The 14589-nt window shown below is 38.6% G+C and overlaps 1 protein-coding gene across 2 annotated transcripts in view; it reads left to right on the forward strand.

Annotated features, from left to right (window-relative positions):
- The window catches only part of Prrg1 (proline rich and Gla domain 1), a 106723-nt gene continuing 92134 nt past the window's right edge, over positions 1-14589 (forward strand). Inside the window, exons 1-2 of one of the 2 annotated variants that reach the window (XM_046465035.2) lie at positions 104-137; positions 1974-2022. The gene's annotated coding sequence lies outside the window, so the exon portion shown is untranslated. Of the gene's footprint in view, positions 138-1973; positions 2023-14589 lie in introns of both variants that reach the window. The other variant, XM_046465034.2, reaches the window with a different exon arrangement.

Raw genomic sequence — 14589 nt, forward strand, 5'->3', positions numbered from 1 at the left:
CAACCCGGTCCTGTAGCTTATCACCTCCCTTCCCGTCCGCTCCTGCCTGCTAGCTCTCGCTGGACTCGGCAGTTGTGGGAGCGCGCAGGCGCGGCGAGCAACTCTTCAGAGCGCTGAGTAGCGGAGAGGGACGCGCGGTAAGTGTGGCAGGAACTCGGGGCTCCTCCTGGGTAACTTGGTCCCAGGCGAGCGTCCCAGGAGGGATCGGGGTGCGTGGGGGTGATTTCAGTCCAGCAAAGAGAAACTAACTAGACGTGAGGCAGCACTGGTGGTGACGTTGCCTAAGGGTGTCCGGCCAGGACCGCGTGGAGAACCGAGTGCTTGTGGAGAGTGGGCGAGGGTGTGTATAAGGAGAAAAATTGGAGAAAGGCTCCAGAGGCTGGAAGTCCACACACGGGATTGGCAGGATCGGGAAGCTGGCCAAGGGCGCTGGAGAGTGTCCCAGCTTCAAGTTCAGTCCCCCTGCTTGGTGCCCCTGAGCAGCGTCCCAGACACATCCCTTCCCCCTCACTGCCTTCTCTGGGTGCATAGTTGCCAGAAACCTTCACCATCGCTCGGGAGAGGATTTAGAGGTGGGCTGTTGGCCCGGGCTCATGCCAAGGAGGGCGTAGCTTTCGTGTGACTTTCCTTTACCCCGCCCCCGGGAATGTGTCCCTCTTCTGGTCCATTGTGCTCGTGGACGTTTTAACAAAGGCTATGACTGTTTCGCAGGCAGTGGCGGGTGACAGCGGGGGCGGGTGTGTGTATGTGTTGGGGAGGGGTGATTGAAAAGTCGGGATGCGGCCCTGGGGACGGGAGATCTAAGGGGTGCCTGGCGTGGGGGAAGTGGAAGGAAGGGAACAACCTTCCTGCTTCAGCTTTTTCCTTCTTCCTGGTCCGCTGATTTTGATCAGAGGTAGAACAACCTCAAGAAGGATACGACTGGATGTTAGTGTGCATGTTCAGGCTCTGGCTGCTGCAGCCTTTGCTTTTGTGATTGTGTTGTTCATATATTTTCTAGAGTCCTTTCAGGTAGAAAAGCGAAACTAATAGAATTTGAAAGGAGTAATTGAATGGGGGCAGTGAGGAGGTGGAGTGACAAAACTTAGAGCTAAAAAATTGCCTTTTAAAAGTTATAGTTTAAAGCCAGACTTAGAAAGATGTGAAGATGGGCAAGTCAGGGTAAGTAAGAACTTGGTTGGGGTACTGTTGATTGTTTCAAAGACACGCATACTATAGGGGGTAGGGTGCTGCCAAGGACTTTGGCAGACTCTCTTTAGAACTTTTAAAAATTATATTAGGAAGGCTCAGTGGCAGAGCCCTTGCCTAGCATGTGTGAGGCACTGGGTTCGATCCTCAGTACCACGTTAAAAAAATAAATTAAAAAAGGCATGTTGTCTATCTACAACTGTAAAAAACATTTTTAAAAAATGATATTAGAAATACAAAACACTAGGGCAAATATTATGATGTTGGATATGGGTCCATAGGCTTTCATTTTCAATTTTAGAATCTTTTATGAAAGATGGTATATGTATTCCCAAGCATAAATATTGATATTTTTACTCATTTGTTTTAACTTAATACAATAAAGTGATCTTCCTTTTCCTCCACCCCTTTCCCTTGATTGTGAATCCTGTTTTATAAACATTTACTTTCAGACTTGAAATATGTTTAAAGACAATTGCCCCACCTCAGGTATGAAGTAAATAAGATTTCTGCTCCTTTATTCTTGTAACTCTTTCTTCTGTTTTTTTTTTTTTCTGTTATTTTAAGAAACAGAAACAGTTGCTAAATTATCAAACTAGGGAGGTAGGAGTAAGTGATTCCTTGTCCCTTTTATAAGGAACTCCTGGAACTTTCCAAATGAATTCTCTGTGCAGACTCATCCCAATTCCCCTCTTGGACAAATTTGCCAACATACCAAGAATAAATTAAACATTCCCTTTTCCATTAAATTGATATCACTGACCTTATTTCTCTCTTGCTACTAGAACCTCAGGATTCTGTGTTACCCCAGTACACAATGCTACCTGGCATGTGGTGAGTGCCTAGTAAACTTATAGTTAAGTATTAATAAATGTTGTTAGAAAGATAGTAATTCATTCTGCATAAAGTTCATGGGATAATAAAAGATTTAAAATGCTAAAATTGTTTTTAATATTTGAGTAACATTATTTGGAATATTGATGAGGAATAAGTACAGGATTATATTCCCATGTATTAGTCCTAGTTTATCCTTATAAAAGAAGTACAAAAACTGCAGATAAAGGGAAAATAGGGGATCAGAAAATGGCCAGATTTTTTCTGAGGGGGTGCTGGGGATGGAACTCATGTCCTCATACTAGGCAAGCACTCTACCATTGAGCTGCACCTCCAGCCCCCAAGACCAAGTTTTTAAAAGGCTAATTTCTAATACTGAAACTGAAAAATCAACATGTGGCAAATTAACCATCTGTAGAAAAACACAAATAGCGTGCTGCTGGAATTTAGGAGGTATTACAAACAATAAAGCTTGCCAGGTGGTATTCTCTGAAGCCTGATGTAACAAAAGAAATTGTAACCTGGTCAGTTGTGTTATACTTCCAAATCTTAAGGTGGTTTGAGCCTTTAGTTAATGGATCTCTTTGAGTTGTATTATTCCCTGATGGGTTTGGTCTGACCATTTCTGCCATCTTACCTTTGATATTCTCTTAATTCCACCAGCCTTACTGGCTTTCCATTCACCTCTGGTTCAAACAGAAATTAACTTCCCCCAGCTCCTCACCAGATCCACTCAATCTCATCATTCCCTTCCCCAGCTTTCATTTCATGAATGGATTTTCCATTTGGAGAGACTATCACAAGCAAATGATCACTCACTTTGTAAAATAATGTAATTGATTCTTTAGTCTAAAAATGAGTCCTGATTGACTACTTGGTTAGTCCAGGTTTCTAAGTGCAGAGAATCTATTCTGGTCATTAGTAACTTCTATTTTTCTTCCTTGATTTCACCTCTATCTAATTAAATGTAAAAGTGACTTAATTCTATTTCCATGACACCTCTTTAAATAACATTAACCATTTACCGCCCCCCCCACTTCATGTTCAACGTTTTTTTTTAAATTTTATTATTTTGTGGGGATGGGTGCCAGGGATTGAACTCAGGGGCACTCAACCACTGAGCCCCATCCCCAGCCCTATTTTTGTATTTTATTTAGAGACAGGGTCTCACTGAGTTGCTTAGCACTTCACTGTTGTTGAAGCCGGCTTTGAACTCATGAGCCTCCTGCCTTAGCTGGGATTACAGGTATAGAACACTGCGTCTGGTCATGTTCAACATTTCTATTAATAAAACTTGAGACGCAGAGACATAAACAGATGCCATAATTTTTTTTAAAGAGAGAGAGAGAATTTTTTAATATTTATTTTTCTAGTTTTCGGTGGACACAGCATCTTTATTTTATTTTTATGTGGTGCTGAGGATGGAACCCAGTGCCCCGCTCATGCCAGGCAAGCATGGTACTGCTTGAGCCACATCCCCAGCCCCATAATTTTTTTTTAAAGTTCTACATCTTCTGTGACTTATATACCCACCTATTAAAAAAATATTACAAACCAAACCATTGCAAGCATATCTTCCTTCCTAAAACTTTCCTCACCTAGACTGATGTTAAGCTTTGGATATGAGGTGTCCTCCAAAGGCTCCTGTGTTAATGCAGGACTATTCTGAGGTGAAAAGATTAGGTTATGAGAGCTGTAACCTAATCAGTCCAGCCTAGTTTGAATGGATTGAATGAGTGGTAACTGTATACAGGTGGGCCATGGCTGGAGGATGTGGGTCACTGGGGATGTATCCTGGAAGGGTTTGTCTTCCCTGAAGCCCCTTCCCCCTGCTCTCTGATTCCTGGCTATCATGAGTGGAGGAGCTTTCTTCTGCCATGATGTTCTACCTCACCTTGAGCCCAGAGCAATGGAGCCATCCAACCATGGACTGAACCTCCAAACCATGAGCCAAAATAAACTTTTTTTCATCAAAGTTGTTGTCAAGTATTTTGGTCACAGTAATGAAAAACTGACTAATATAACTCCCTCCTTGTATTTCCATTTTTCTTTTAATTCTTGATTAGTTCATTTTACCAAGTCTTTATCTTAGAGTTCTGTGCAAAACTTTCTTTCTTACTATATGCTGAAGACAATACTATGGCAATCAAGGACATGGATATGGAAGGAAAACAAAATTTTAAACTTCTTAGTATCGGTTCCCTCATCTGTAAAAAATGATAATGATAATACTTACCTGAGAGTGAGATCAGGTATTTTAATAGCTTATCTTAATGTTCTAAAATGGCAGCAATTTATTTGTATTTGCTATTTCTTGTGAGCTCCCATCATTTCAGTTATCAATTGACTTCAAAATGTGGATGTTTTGATACCTCACACCCTGTTCAAACTCCAGTTGTGTATTTGTGGTTTCCTTCCATATATCTCTATCAAGTTGTTTATAGCACAGTGGTTGTCAAATTTTAGCATGCACTATAATCACAAGAATGCTCGTATTTCTGGGTCCCACCCCCAGAGTTTATGATATAAGTCCTGAAAATTTCCATTTCTATCAAGTTTTCAAATAAAGGTGATGTTGCTAGCTTTGTGAAAGAAAATTGTTCATCTGCAAGGAAAAAAATTAGCTGGCAGCCTCCAGCCTAGTGATATGGTAGGCATTGTAATGTCACAACACATTACTCATGTGTTTGTGGTTAATGATGATATAAGTAAGCATACTGTACTGTCAGTTGTATAAAAATACAACACATACAATAATGTATGTATTACAATAAGGTATGTACGTTAACACTTGCTAATGCTAATATATGAGTGTTACCAATTTATATATTTACTATAATTTTAGATCATCATTTTAAAGTATATTGCTTCTACTTATAAAAAAATACTGTAAAACAATATACCATTTATATGGTAGCAGCAGCCTCATGCATCTTGTGTTTACTGTATCTCTCAAGTGCATCAAAAGGCCAAGAGGAATGATTGACCTATACCATCTAGGCTTATGTGAGTATACTCTAAGATGCTTGTCTAAAGACAATTGACACCAAGAAGCATATCCCCATTGTTAAGTGGCATATGACTACACACATATACATACACACACACATACACATATATATGAAGTCATATAGTGTTGTATTTTGGGGGGAGAAATAAAAAACAGGGCCAGTGAATTGGGGGAACACTTACCTGTGGGTGAATAAGGTGTGATCAGGGAAGACTTCACTATCAACAAAGGCCCATAAGAGATAAGAAAACTATTTATATAGAGAAAGAGCATTTTTGACAGAGAACATCAAGTGCAGATGTCATGAAGTGGGACCTTTTTGAGACCTTGCTAAGAACAGCAAAGTGATCCCTGCAACTAGAGTAGCATGGGGTGAATAATAACAGAGTCAGGTAAGCAAAAAGGAGTGTTGGAGAGTGGGAAAATCCTATAGAGCTATTCAGCTCAATATTGGAAGACATTGTAAGGAGAGGATAGTTATTAGAGACTTTAAAGTCAAGAGTGATTTTACTAGATTTCTGTTTTATAGGGATTTTTTTTTCTGGGTGCTGTGTGGAGAGTAGATTGAGAAAACCCAAGAGAGGCCAATTAAAAGAGGGATTATGGTGGTTGGATTAAGGTAGTGTAATGCTGGAGGTGATGTTAAATGATCCGATTTCCTGATGATTTGGAAGTAGAATATAACAGAAGATGAGAGTCAAGGATGCTGCCAGTGAGTTTCAACTGAGCACCTGCACCTGGGAGAATGGAGTAGCTCTTTAATGAAATATGAAAGATTGCATTAATTTTGTTGTTCTATAATATTGTATTGACTATTAACTTCAGAATCAATTTTTTTTTATACCCACAAAATAATTTGCTGAAATTTTCATTGGGATTGCATTGAATTTGTAGGTCAACTTGGAAAGAACTGACATCTTGAGACTATTGAGTATTCCTATCCATGAACATGCAATATCTTGCCATTTTTTCATTTTCTGAAAGAAAAGATTAAAGATTAAATACTGGCCATGCTGAATTTGAGATGTTTGTTTCATAGCCAGGTAGAATTCATAAGTATGAGTAGTTCTATCTATTTTTATCTCTTTAGCTCTGGTAATATTCTTTGTTCTGAAGTCTGCTCTATCTGAAATTAATATAACTAACTAATCTTGCTTTCTTTTAACTAGTGTTGGCAAGGTACATCTATCCCCATCTTTTTAATTTTAGTGTTATGTGCTTGAGTTTCTTTTAATTGTATTTAGACTATTCACATGCAAAACAATTATTTAGTTGAATTAACATCTACTGAACTTGTTATTGTTTTCTATGTATTGCCCTTACTATTTTTGTCTTCCACACTTTTATACCTCTTATGGGTTTAATTAAGCATTTTATATGTGCTATGGTTTGGATAAGTTTCCCCAAAGGTCCGTGTGGTGAACTCTTGGCTCCCTGCAAGGTGGTATTGGGAGGTGACAGAACTTTTAAGAGATGTGGTCTACTGGGAGGTCTTCAGATCATTAGAGGCATGCCCTTGAAAGAGATGGTAGGACCCTGGCCCCTTCCTCTCTCACTTTCACTCCCAGCCATGAGGGGAATAGCTTTGTCTTCCAAGCATTCCTGCTGTGATGTGCTGCCTTGCCACAGGTCCCAAAGCAATGGAACCAACCATGGGCTGAAACCTCTGAAACTGTGAGTTAAAATAAATCTTTTCTCTTTAAAAGGTGATTATCTCAGGCATTTGCTGTAGTGATGGAAAGCTGACTAAAATTATGGTTTATTGTCTCTTCTTTTTTGGTATATAAAGTATGCTTTTAAAAAAAAAACTTTAAAATTGTTGCTCTAGATTTTCCAATATACATTTGCAGTGAATCCAATAAATTTTTAAAAACACTGTTCTCCCCCTGGGTAGTGCAAGTATCTTGTAATAAAATCTTCCTAATTCCTCCCTCCCTCCCTCCCTCCCATTGCTTTGTTTTTCTTAAGACTTTAGCCATATAATTATTTCTAAATTATTAGTTAATTTTGCCTGTTTTATTAAATGAAAACATCCACATATCCATATTTTTTTTGCTCAATATTACATATATGAGATAACGTCAATTAGTTGTATGCTTCTCAAACATTGGTGTGCACCTGAATTCCCTGGAGGTTTGGGATGGGGCCTGAGATACTACCTATCAATTTCCCATGTGATGCTGATGTTGCTCTTTCACAAATAATGTTTGTAGTCATATGGTTCTAGTTCATTCCACTTTCAACTGTTTAATACGCTCTGAATACTTCAGTTATTTACTGTACAGATATTCACCTAGGGTAGAAAAGACGTGGGAAACTGTCCTTTAGTTTTCCACAAAGTTTTTTTCTTTCTAGGATTGCGAACTAAGAAGGAACAAATTATTTCATACTAACATGGGTATTGTCATCAGAATAGTAAATTGAAGATTTGAATAAAATAGTGATATGGTCCCAGAACATTTCTCACATTGCCTTTTTAGTTATAGGCAAGATTTTGCCAACTTTATTCTGTTCAGGTTATTCTGACATAAGGAAAGGTTAGAAAGGACTTATCAGGTGCCCTGTGTGCAAGTGAGTATGTGCTCAATCGCATATGTATGGGAGTAACAGACAAGACAGAAAGCTTTTTTAAAAGGGCTTTTATAGGAAACAATAGCTCCTGTGTTTTGTTTTGATTCTTTTTCATGTTGGGGCTTTGAAGACAAGCTCTTTGTATTGTAACATCTTTCCTATAATGGCAAAGTGATTTGGTTAGCCTGAAAACCTGGAGGACAATAGAAATGATATTGTCATTGCAAGTTGACTTGTAGAGCCTCCTAAAGAAGTGAATTTAGGGCTGGGGTTGTAGCTCAGTGGCAGAGCACTTCCCTGGGACGTGTGAGGCACTGTGTTCAATTCTTAGCACCACATAAAAATAAATAAAATAAAGATATTGTGTCCGTCTACAACTAAAAATATATTTTTTAAAAAAGAAGTGAACTTATATGTTAAATTTAAATTAAGCATTTATTGAACACCTTTGGTATATAGGAGTGTGTGTGTGCTAGCGTGATCCTTTGTAAATACTTCTTAAAAAATGTTATTGGGCCAGGTGCAGTGGAGCATACCTGTAATCCCAGCAGCTAGGGAGGCTGAGATAGGAGGGTGGCAATTTTGAGACCAGTCTTAGCAGGTTAGTGAGGCCCTAAGCAATTAGGGACACCCTGTCTCAAAATAAAAAATAGAAAGAGCTGGGGATGTAGCTCAGTGATAGAGCATCTCTGGGTTCAATCCCCAGTACCAAAAAACAAAAACAAAAAAACAACAACAAAAAAAGAATGTTATTGGTTATTGGGCATAATGAAGTGAGAATCAAAGAGTCATAGGGCTGGAGTAATCACAGTTCTTAAAAATGCTTATAGTTGCTTTGCTTTCTCCATTATTGTGGGGTAATAATTGACATAGTTATTTTCAAGCTCATTCAAATACTTGGTGATGAATTTTTGATAAAGCACATTATCTCCTTCAAAGGCTTGGCAATTAAATGGACCAGAATTGAAATAACCATTTGAACTCTAGGCACATTTTTTTCAGTGCCTCGGAATGTAGAAGCTAGAATTTCTTTAGGAAAATGTGTTATATTTAAAATCTCTGACATGGAGTAAGCTCCCTGTGTTCTGTTTTCTTTTCTCCTTTCAAAACTGTCTCAGAAGATGTGCATTATTTTTTTGGAGTCCTAGTTAACCACATGCCTCCTTTTTCAGTGACAAAGCCTTGTTATTTAAAGCACTTTATGTTCTGTGAATCACTTCCAGCCTCTCTCTGGTGTGCCTGTTCTTTGTGATTTGGTTTCTAGTGTTATGCATTCCAATTTTATAAAAAAAACTATATAAGTAACTTGCCACAATAATCTATTCTGACATGTTTGCTTCAGGGAGAAAGCAGAAAAAGTTAGGAACATAAGCCCAGTTTTAAAATTTGCTGTTGCTGCAAAAAAACAAAAAACAGTTAATGGGATATATTTCAAGTTTCTTTTCCTATATTAGTATTACTTATGGGACTAGAATATTTATTTTGTTAAGAATATATTTACTTTCATATGTAATTTTATCCTGCTTCAAAATCCCTTGGATTTATCAAGAAAATATTATAGAAGTGAAAAATGAGAGAAATATCTTCATTAGGTTTTTAAGCAGAGAGTCTGAAAATACAAATATTTTTGTTGTATTAATATGAAGAGTATTGTAAAAATAACTATTCTTTGAACTTTAAACTTTAAAATGCAAATGGTAGATACTCATATTTATTATTAGCATTTTCTTTATTTCATTCTCTAAATTATGAATGTTCACCAACATTTATAAAATTTACCTTTGAAGTTTTGAATAGTGTATTCCTATTACTGTTGTCCTAGTTTGAGGGTTTCTTACATCTTTCCTAACACTTTAGCCATATCCTTTTAAGTGGTCTCCCCAGTCATTTGTTCCCTGCGCTTAATCCAGATCTGCCTATCCACAGGTATTGAAAACCTTCTAAACAAGGCATGGTGGCGCACACCTATAATCCCAGCAGTTTGGAAGGTTGAGGCAGGAGGATCATGAGTTCAAAGCCAGCTTCAGCAAAAGCGAAGTGTTAAGCAACTCAATGAGATCCTGTCTCTAAATAAAATACAAGATAGGTCTGGCAGTGTGGCTCAGTGGTCGAGTGTCCCTGAGTTCAATCCCCAGTCCAAAAAAAAAAGAAAGAAAGAAAAGAAAAGAAAACCTCTTCCTGGAGCTGGGCTTGTAGGACTTGTAGCTCAGTGGTAGAGCACTTGCCTAGCATGTGTGAGGTGCTGGGTTTGATCCTCAGCACCACATAAAAATAAATCCTCATCAACCCTTATAGACCGAACTATTCACTCAGTCAAAAGCTGTGTGTACCTAACATTTCTGAGTTGTATAGGCCTAACCATTCTTCTGTTTTTCTATTTGAGTTCCTCATTTGCATTTCAATTCTTAGCCTTTTGACTGGTGCTAATTCTCTGTCAGCATCTCAGGCCTACTAGCCAGAGGCCTGCATCCCACCACCAGGACTCTCAGTGCTAAATATCCCTAGAATCCTTGCCACTAGAGCGCGTGGATCCTACTCTACTTTAACTGGACTTAAGAGGAAAAGGTTATCAGAATCCTCAGTGAACCAGGAAGGAGCCTGGAGAAAATCCTGTGTAGAATGGGATTTTCTTTTTTCCTCTGGGACCCAAACCCACTCTCTTGACAGCCCTGTCCTTCTCAGAAATATAGTGATAGTTCATTATTTGGAAGATTGCTCAAACTATTTTTTCTTCTTATCTCTTAAAAAACTCCTTCCCATATGGATTATCATCTTTATTCATAACAATAACCACAATCACAGTAACCTCTCTATGTTGTACTAGATATTTTCATGACTTTGTATTACCCTCTAGAGTATATGACTTTATCCCCACTTTGTAGTGGGAACACTGAAGTTTAAAGAGTTTTAAGTTTCCAAGGTCACTTTGTGGGTATATGGTAGGGCTGGAATTCCAGTCCAGGTTTCTCTGACAATGAAAGGTGGGAACTTTTTTCAGGAGGCCCCCATGCATGAAGCTTGCTTTGAGGACTTTTGTCTTCCTATCCTCACTTCCACATGGCAAGCACACAGTAGAACTCTTTAGTTTAGGAAGAGAAAATGTATATTGAGCATTTACATATGCATTTCAACCATCTAGTGTTATGATCTAGTAGGGGTTAGTGCTAATGAATGGTAAGTGATCAGATGACAGGATATTAGTCAAATTAGTTAGAATGGTAACTTCCCTGTGCTTACACAGTGGCAGGCTTATGATAGACATTCAGAAGTATTAATTGAACTGATGACATTATCTACTCAAATATTATTGAATTAATGATATTATCCACTATACATTTCTGTTAAAATTGATGATGATAATATAAGTATTTGAGTCACAGCTCCAATTTTCTGATGAAAAAAAAAACTGGTTGTAATGGATGTTTTTTCCTTTGGATCCCTCAAAATGTCCTTGATATCATATGTTGAACCCTACTTCATATGATGACGCATACTTCAAAAAGAAGGCTTTTGTTACCTGTGTGTACTTGACCTCTCACTCCCTAAAATTTCTTCTTTGACGTCTGCCCTTTCCCTGGACAACATCATCAGTTCCTATGACTTCAGACTCATTCTGCACACAGAAAATCCCCACATCTATATCCAGTCAGGATTTTTTCTAGAAGATTCAGGAATATATACATGACTGCCTACCTCAAACTAAAATATCTAAAACAGAGCTTCTCCCCTGCCTACTGCCCAATCTGTATTTTCTGCTTTTTTCTCCTTTGTTTCTCATATTGTTAAATGGGAAGAAAGCTCTGAATTTAGACCTCTGGATAAGAAGCACCCTGGGAAAAAGTGGCCCCATGGAGTTCCCTTCTCCAGTCTTGGAAAAATCCCAGGCCTGGTCCTTGAGTTAAGATCCCTAAATTAAGGGGCTAATGGTAATCTTCATCACCCCTCCAAAGAAGTTTCTGCCTTTAAGTGTTTCTCTTGCTGGTTAACCTTCTACTCCTCCTTGCTGATACAAGTAGGGATGGGAAGAGAGGAAGCCTTCTTTCTCATTATCTCCTTTTCTTGAGCATAATGTGTGAGAAAACACACTCTGATTATCATTTACACAGGTCTCATTCCAGGCTTATGTCTAAAATGCAGATCTTGGGATTAAAATCATCTTATTTTTCATCTGATATTTAACATTCAATTAACTACAATAATCACATGAATTTATAAATTACTATGAGATTTTATTCTCTGTTGTAGGTTTAGTACATCTCGTTGTCTGGCTGTAGTCCTTAATTAGTAAAGACAATTATAGTCTCTCAACCATTGAGGTTTCACATCCACAAAACTCTCTCAAGGTTTGTGTGGACTTTTTCCTGTTGTCCATTTCTTTCCTAGCTGGTTAATAGGCCACAGTTGTTTTGCAAATTCTTTTTCCTGTTACTTCCAGCTCTCAGCAGAGAGCCTGCCCACTGACACAGTATAGTTAACGCTTAACCTATTTCTCTGGATCATGGTTTATCTTTTTTGTGCTATAGTTATTGGACTTCAACTGATGGTGGTATTTAAAAAAAATTTTTTTTTGTAGTTGTAGATGGGCAGAATGCCTTTATTTTGTTTGTTTATTTTTATGTGGTGCTGAGGATTGAACCCAGTGCCTCATGCATGCTAGGCAAGTACTTTGCCACTGAGCTACAGCCCCTGCCCAATGATTTTTTTGTTGGGGGGGGGGCAGTACTGGGGATTGAACTCAGGGGCACTTTTCCACTGAGCCACATCCACAGTCCTAGTTGTATTTTATTTGAAGACAGGGTCTCACTGAGTTGCTTAGCACCTCACTGTTGCTGAGGCTGGCTTTGAATTCATGATCCTCCTGCCTCAGCCTCCTGAGCCGCTGGGATGGTGGTGCTTTTTCCGTTACATTATTTCAATAGCTTGTGGTTTTGCCTCTGTTTTTTTTTTTTTTTTTTTTTTAATCACACACTGGGCAGGATTGATTTGTCTAAAACTGTATACAAATTGTTTCCAAACAGCCTTAATTAAGTCAGATGTTGTCTCTGTATAATGTTGACAAAAATATCTTTTTTTTTTTTTTTTTTTTTTTTGTGGTGCTGGGGATTGAACTCCGGGCCCTGTGCATGTGAGGCAAGCACTCTACCAACTGAGCTATGTCCCCAGCCCATTCTTTTTTTTAATATTTATTTTTTTGTTATAGGTAGACACAATATCTTTATTTTATATTTATGTGGTGCTGAGGATCGAACCTAGTTTATTACCCATGCTAGGCGAGCACTCTACCTCTGAGCCACAACCCTAGCTCCGACAAAAATATCTTAAGTGTTTCCTTTTTACATTTAGTCATATTAAATAGAACATTATAAGGGTCATTGCATTTTTTATCCTAAAAATATTTAAAATAACTCCTTATGTAGTATTGTTGAAAGCTATGAATTTTATTAAGATGGCCAAAACGTAGCTTTGTTGGCATAGGTAAATCTTAGTTGCTATATGAATTACCCATCATCTGTCTGTCTGTATCTGTACTAAAAGAAATGTGATTAAAACTTATTTTGCTGGAGGACTAAGGCAAAGTATCTCAGAGAGCTCTGAGCTGAGCTTGTTTTACAGCCTCAGGTTCTGGCAGTGGCTTGGTAGATGTTTCTGATTATAGAGCAACGGTTGTTTAAGAACCATAGCCTTTGATTTGACCTCACTATGTTTGACCAGAAGCAACGGCATTAATTCCAGGGAGTATTACCGGACCTTAAAAGTATCCTTCTGTGGGATTAAGAGTGTGAGTGGTTAGGGAAGTCAGATAGTTGCTTCAAGTGCTTTCTTCACTGTTCACAACACACAGCTCCCAAAAATAGGTCCCCTGATTCAAGGGTGCTTGTATATGGAGTGACTAATTGCATTAGACTTTATGGGAGGTGACAGAGGATGTTCTATTAAAAACTTCACACTGGCCCTACTTCACTATCACTTCCTTTTAACTAATTCAGGGCTTAGCTAAAACAGTGTCCCTTCTTAGTAAGTGCTTAAAAAGTCTTGGAATCAAATATCATTCTACTACTCCTGGTTCACAGAAAAGCAGAAAAGTTCAGTATAATGTAGAGAAGCTTCATCGAGTTGCACCTTGACATACTTTCAAGACTTCATAAAGGTCACTGGGCTAATGCCTGACTATACTCTGACCCAAATCATAGCAAAGTATCCTGTAATTCTTGCTGGAGCAAGGAAGATAAGAAGCCTGTGAGCTTCTGTGAGGCACTGGCTCTTCCCTATCTTACAGAAAACTGCCATATGGCCATTTCTCTCCCATCTCCTAGTTTGAGTGCAGGATTTTCCACCTCATATCCTGTGAGAGTACAACTACATGTTTCTCTGTAAGTCTAAGTTTAGTTTAGTTTAGCAATGGCTGTTCAAGAGCAGCATGACCCATTGCTGGGGCCATCTGTCATTTGGCTCCAAAGTTTGTTGTCATCATATGAGACTAAGGACTCGGGGAACTGATACCATGCTGATTTTGCTTTTGCTATCTATGTATGTAATAAATTGTCTCCTTACCAGCCAAACTGATGGAAATTTGGCAAGCAAACCTAACAGCTGCAATAGTAATACATGTAGCCCTATTAGTCACCAGGTTGCTTCTTTGAGAATGTTTATGTGACATAGTAGGGACTCTCACTGGCCAAACACACAGCTGGCAAGTGTGCCATGAGAGATTCTTGGAGTCTTGTACTTGTCTCTGGGCAGAATGGAGCCCCTACTTTAGCAGGCAGATAGAGGCCAGGGCTTTCTATTGAAATTACTCTGGATTGCTTTTCTCATATTTTTAGACCAAGGCAAATACCAAGACCCCCTCATAAGAAAGTCTTATGTACACAATTGGAAAGATCATGCCAATTCTGAAGCTGCCCCCTCACATTCACTCACCTGAGTATGGTAGGAAAGGAAGCATAATTTAAATATATGGCTGCTTCATGCTCATAAATCGTGTG

The sequence above is a fragment of the Marmota monax genome, unplaced genomic scaffold (genome assembly GCF_021218885.2).
Source record: "Marmota monax isolate L192 unplaced genomic scaffold, Marmota_monax_Labrador192_F-V1.1 WCK01_AAM20220418_F8-fsc00158, whole genome shotgun sequence".
NCBI lineage: Eukaryota > Metazoa > Chordata > Mammalia > Rodentia > Sciuridae > Marmota > Marmota monax.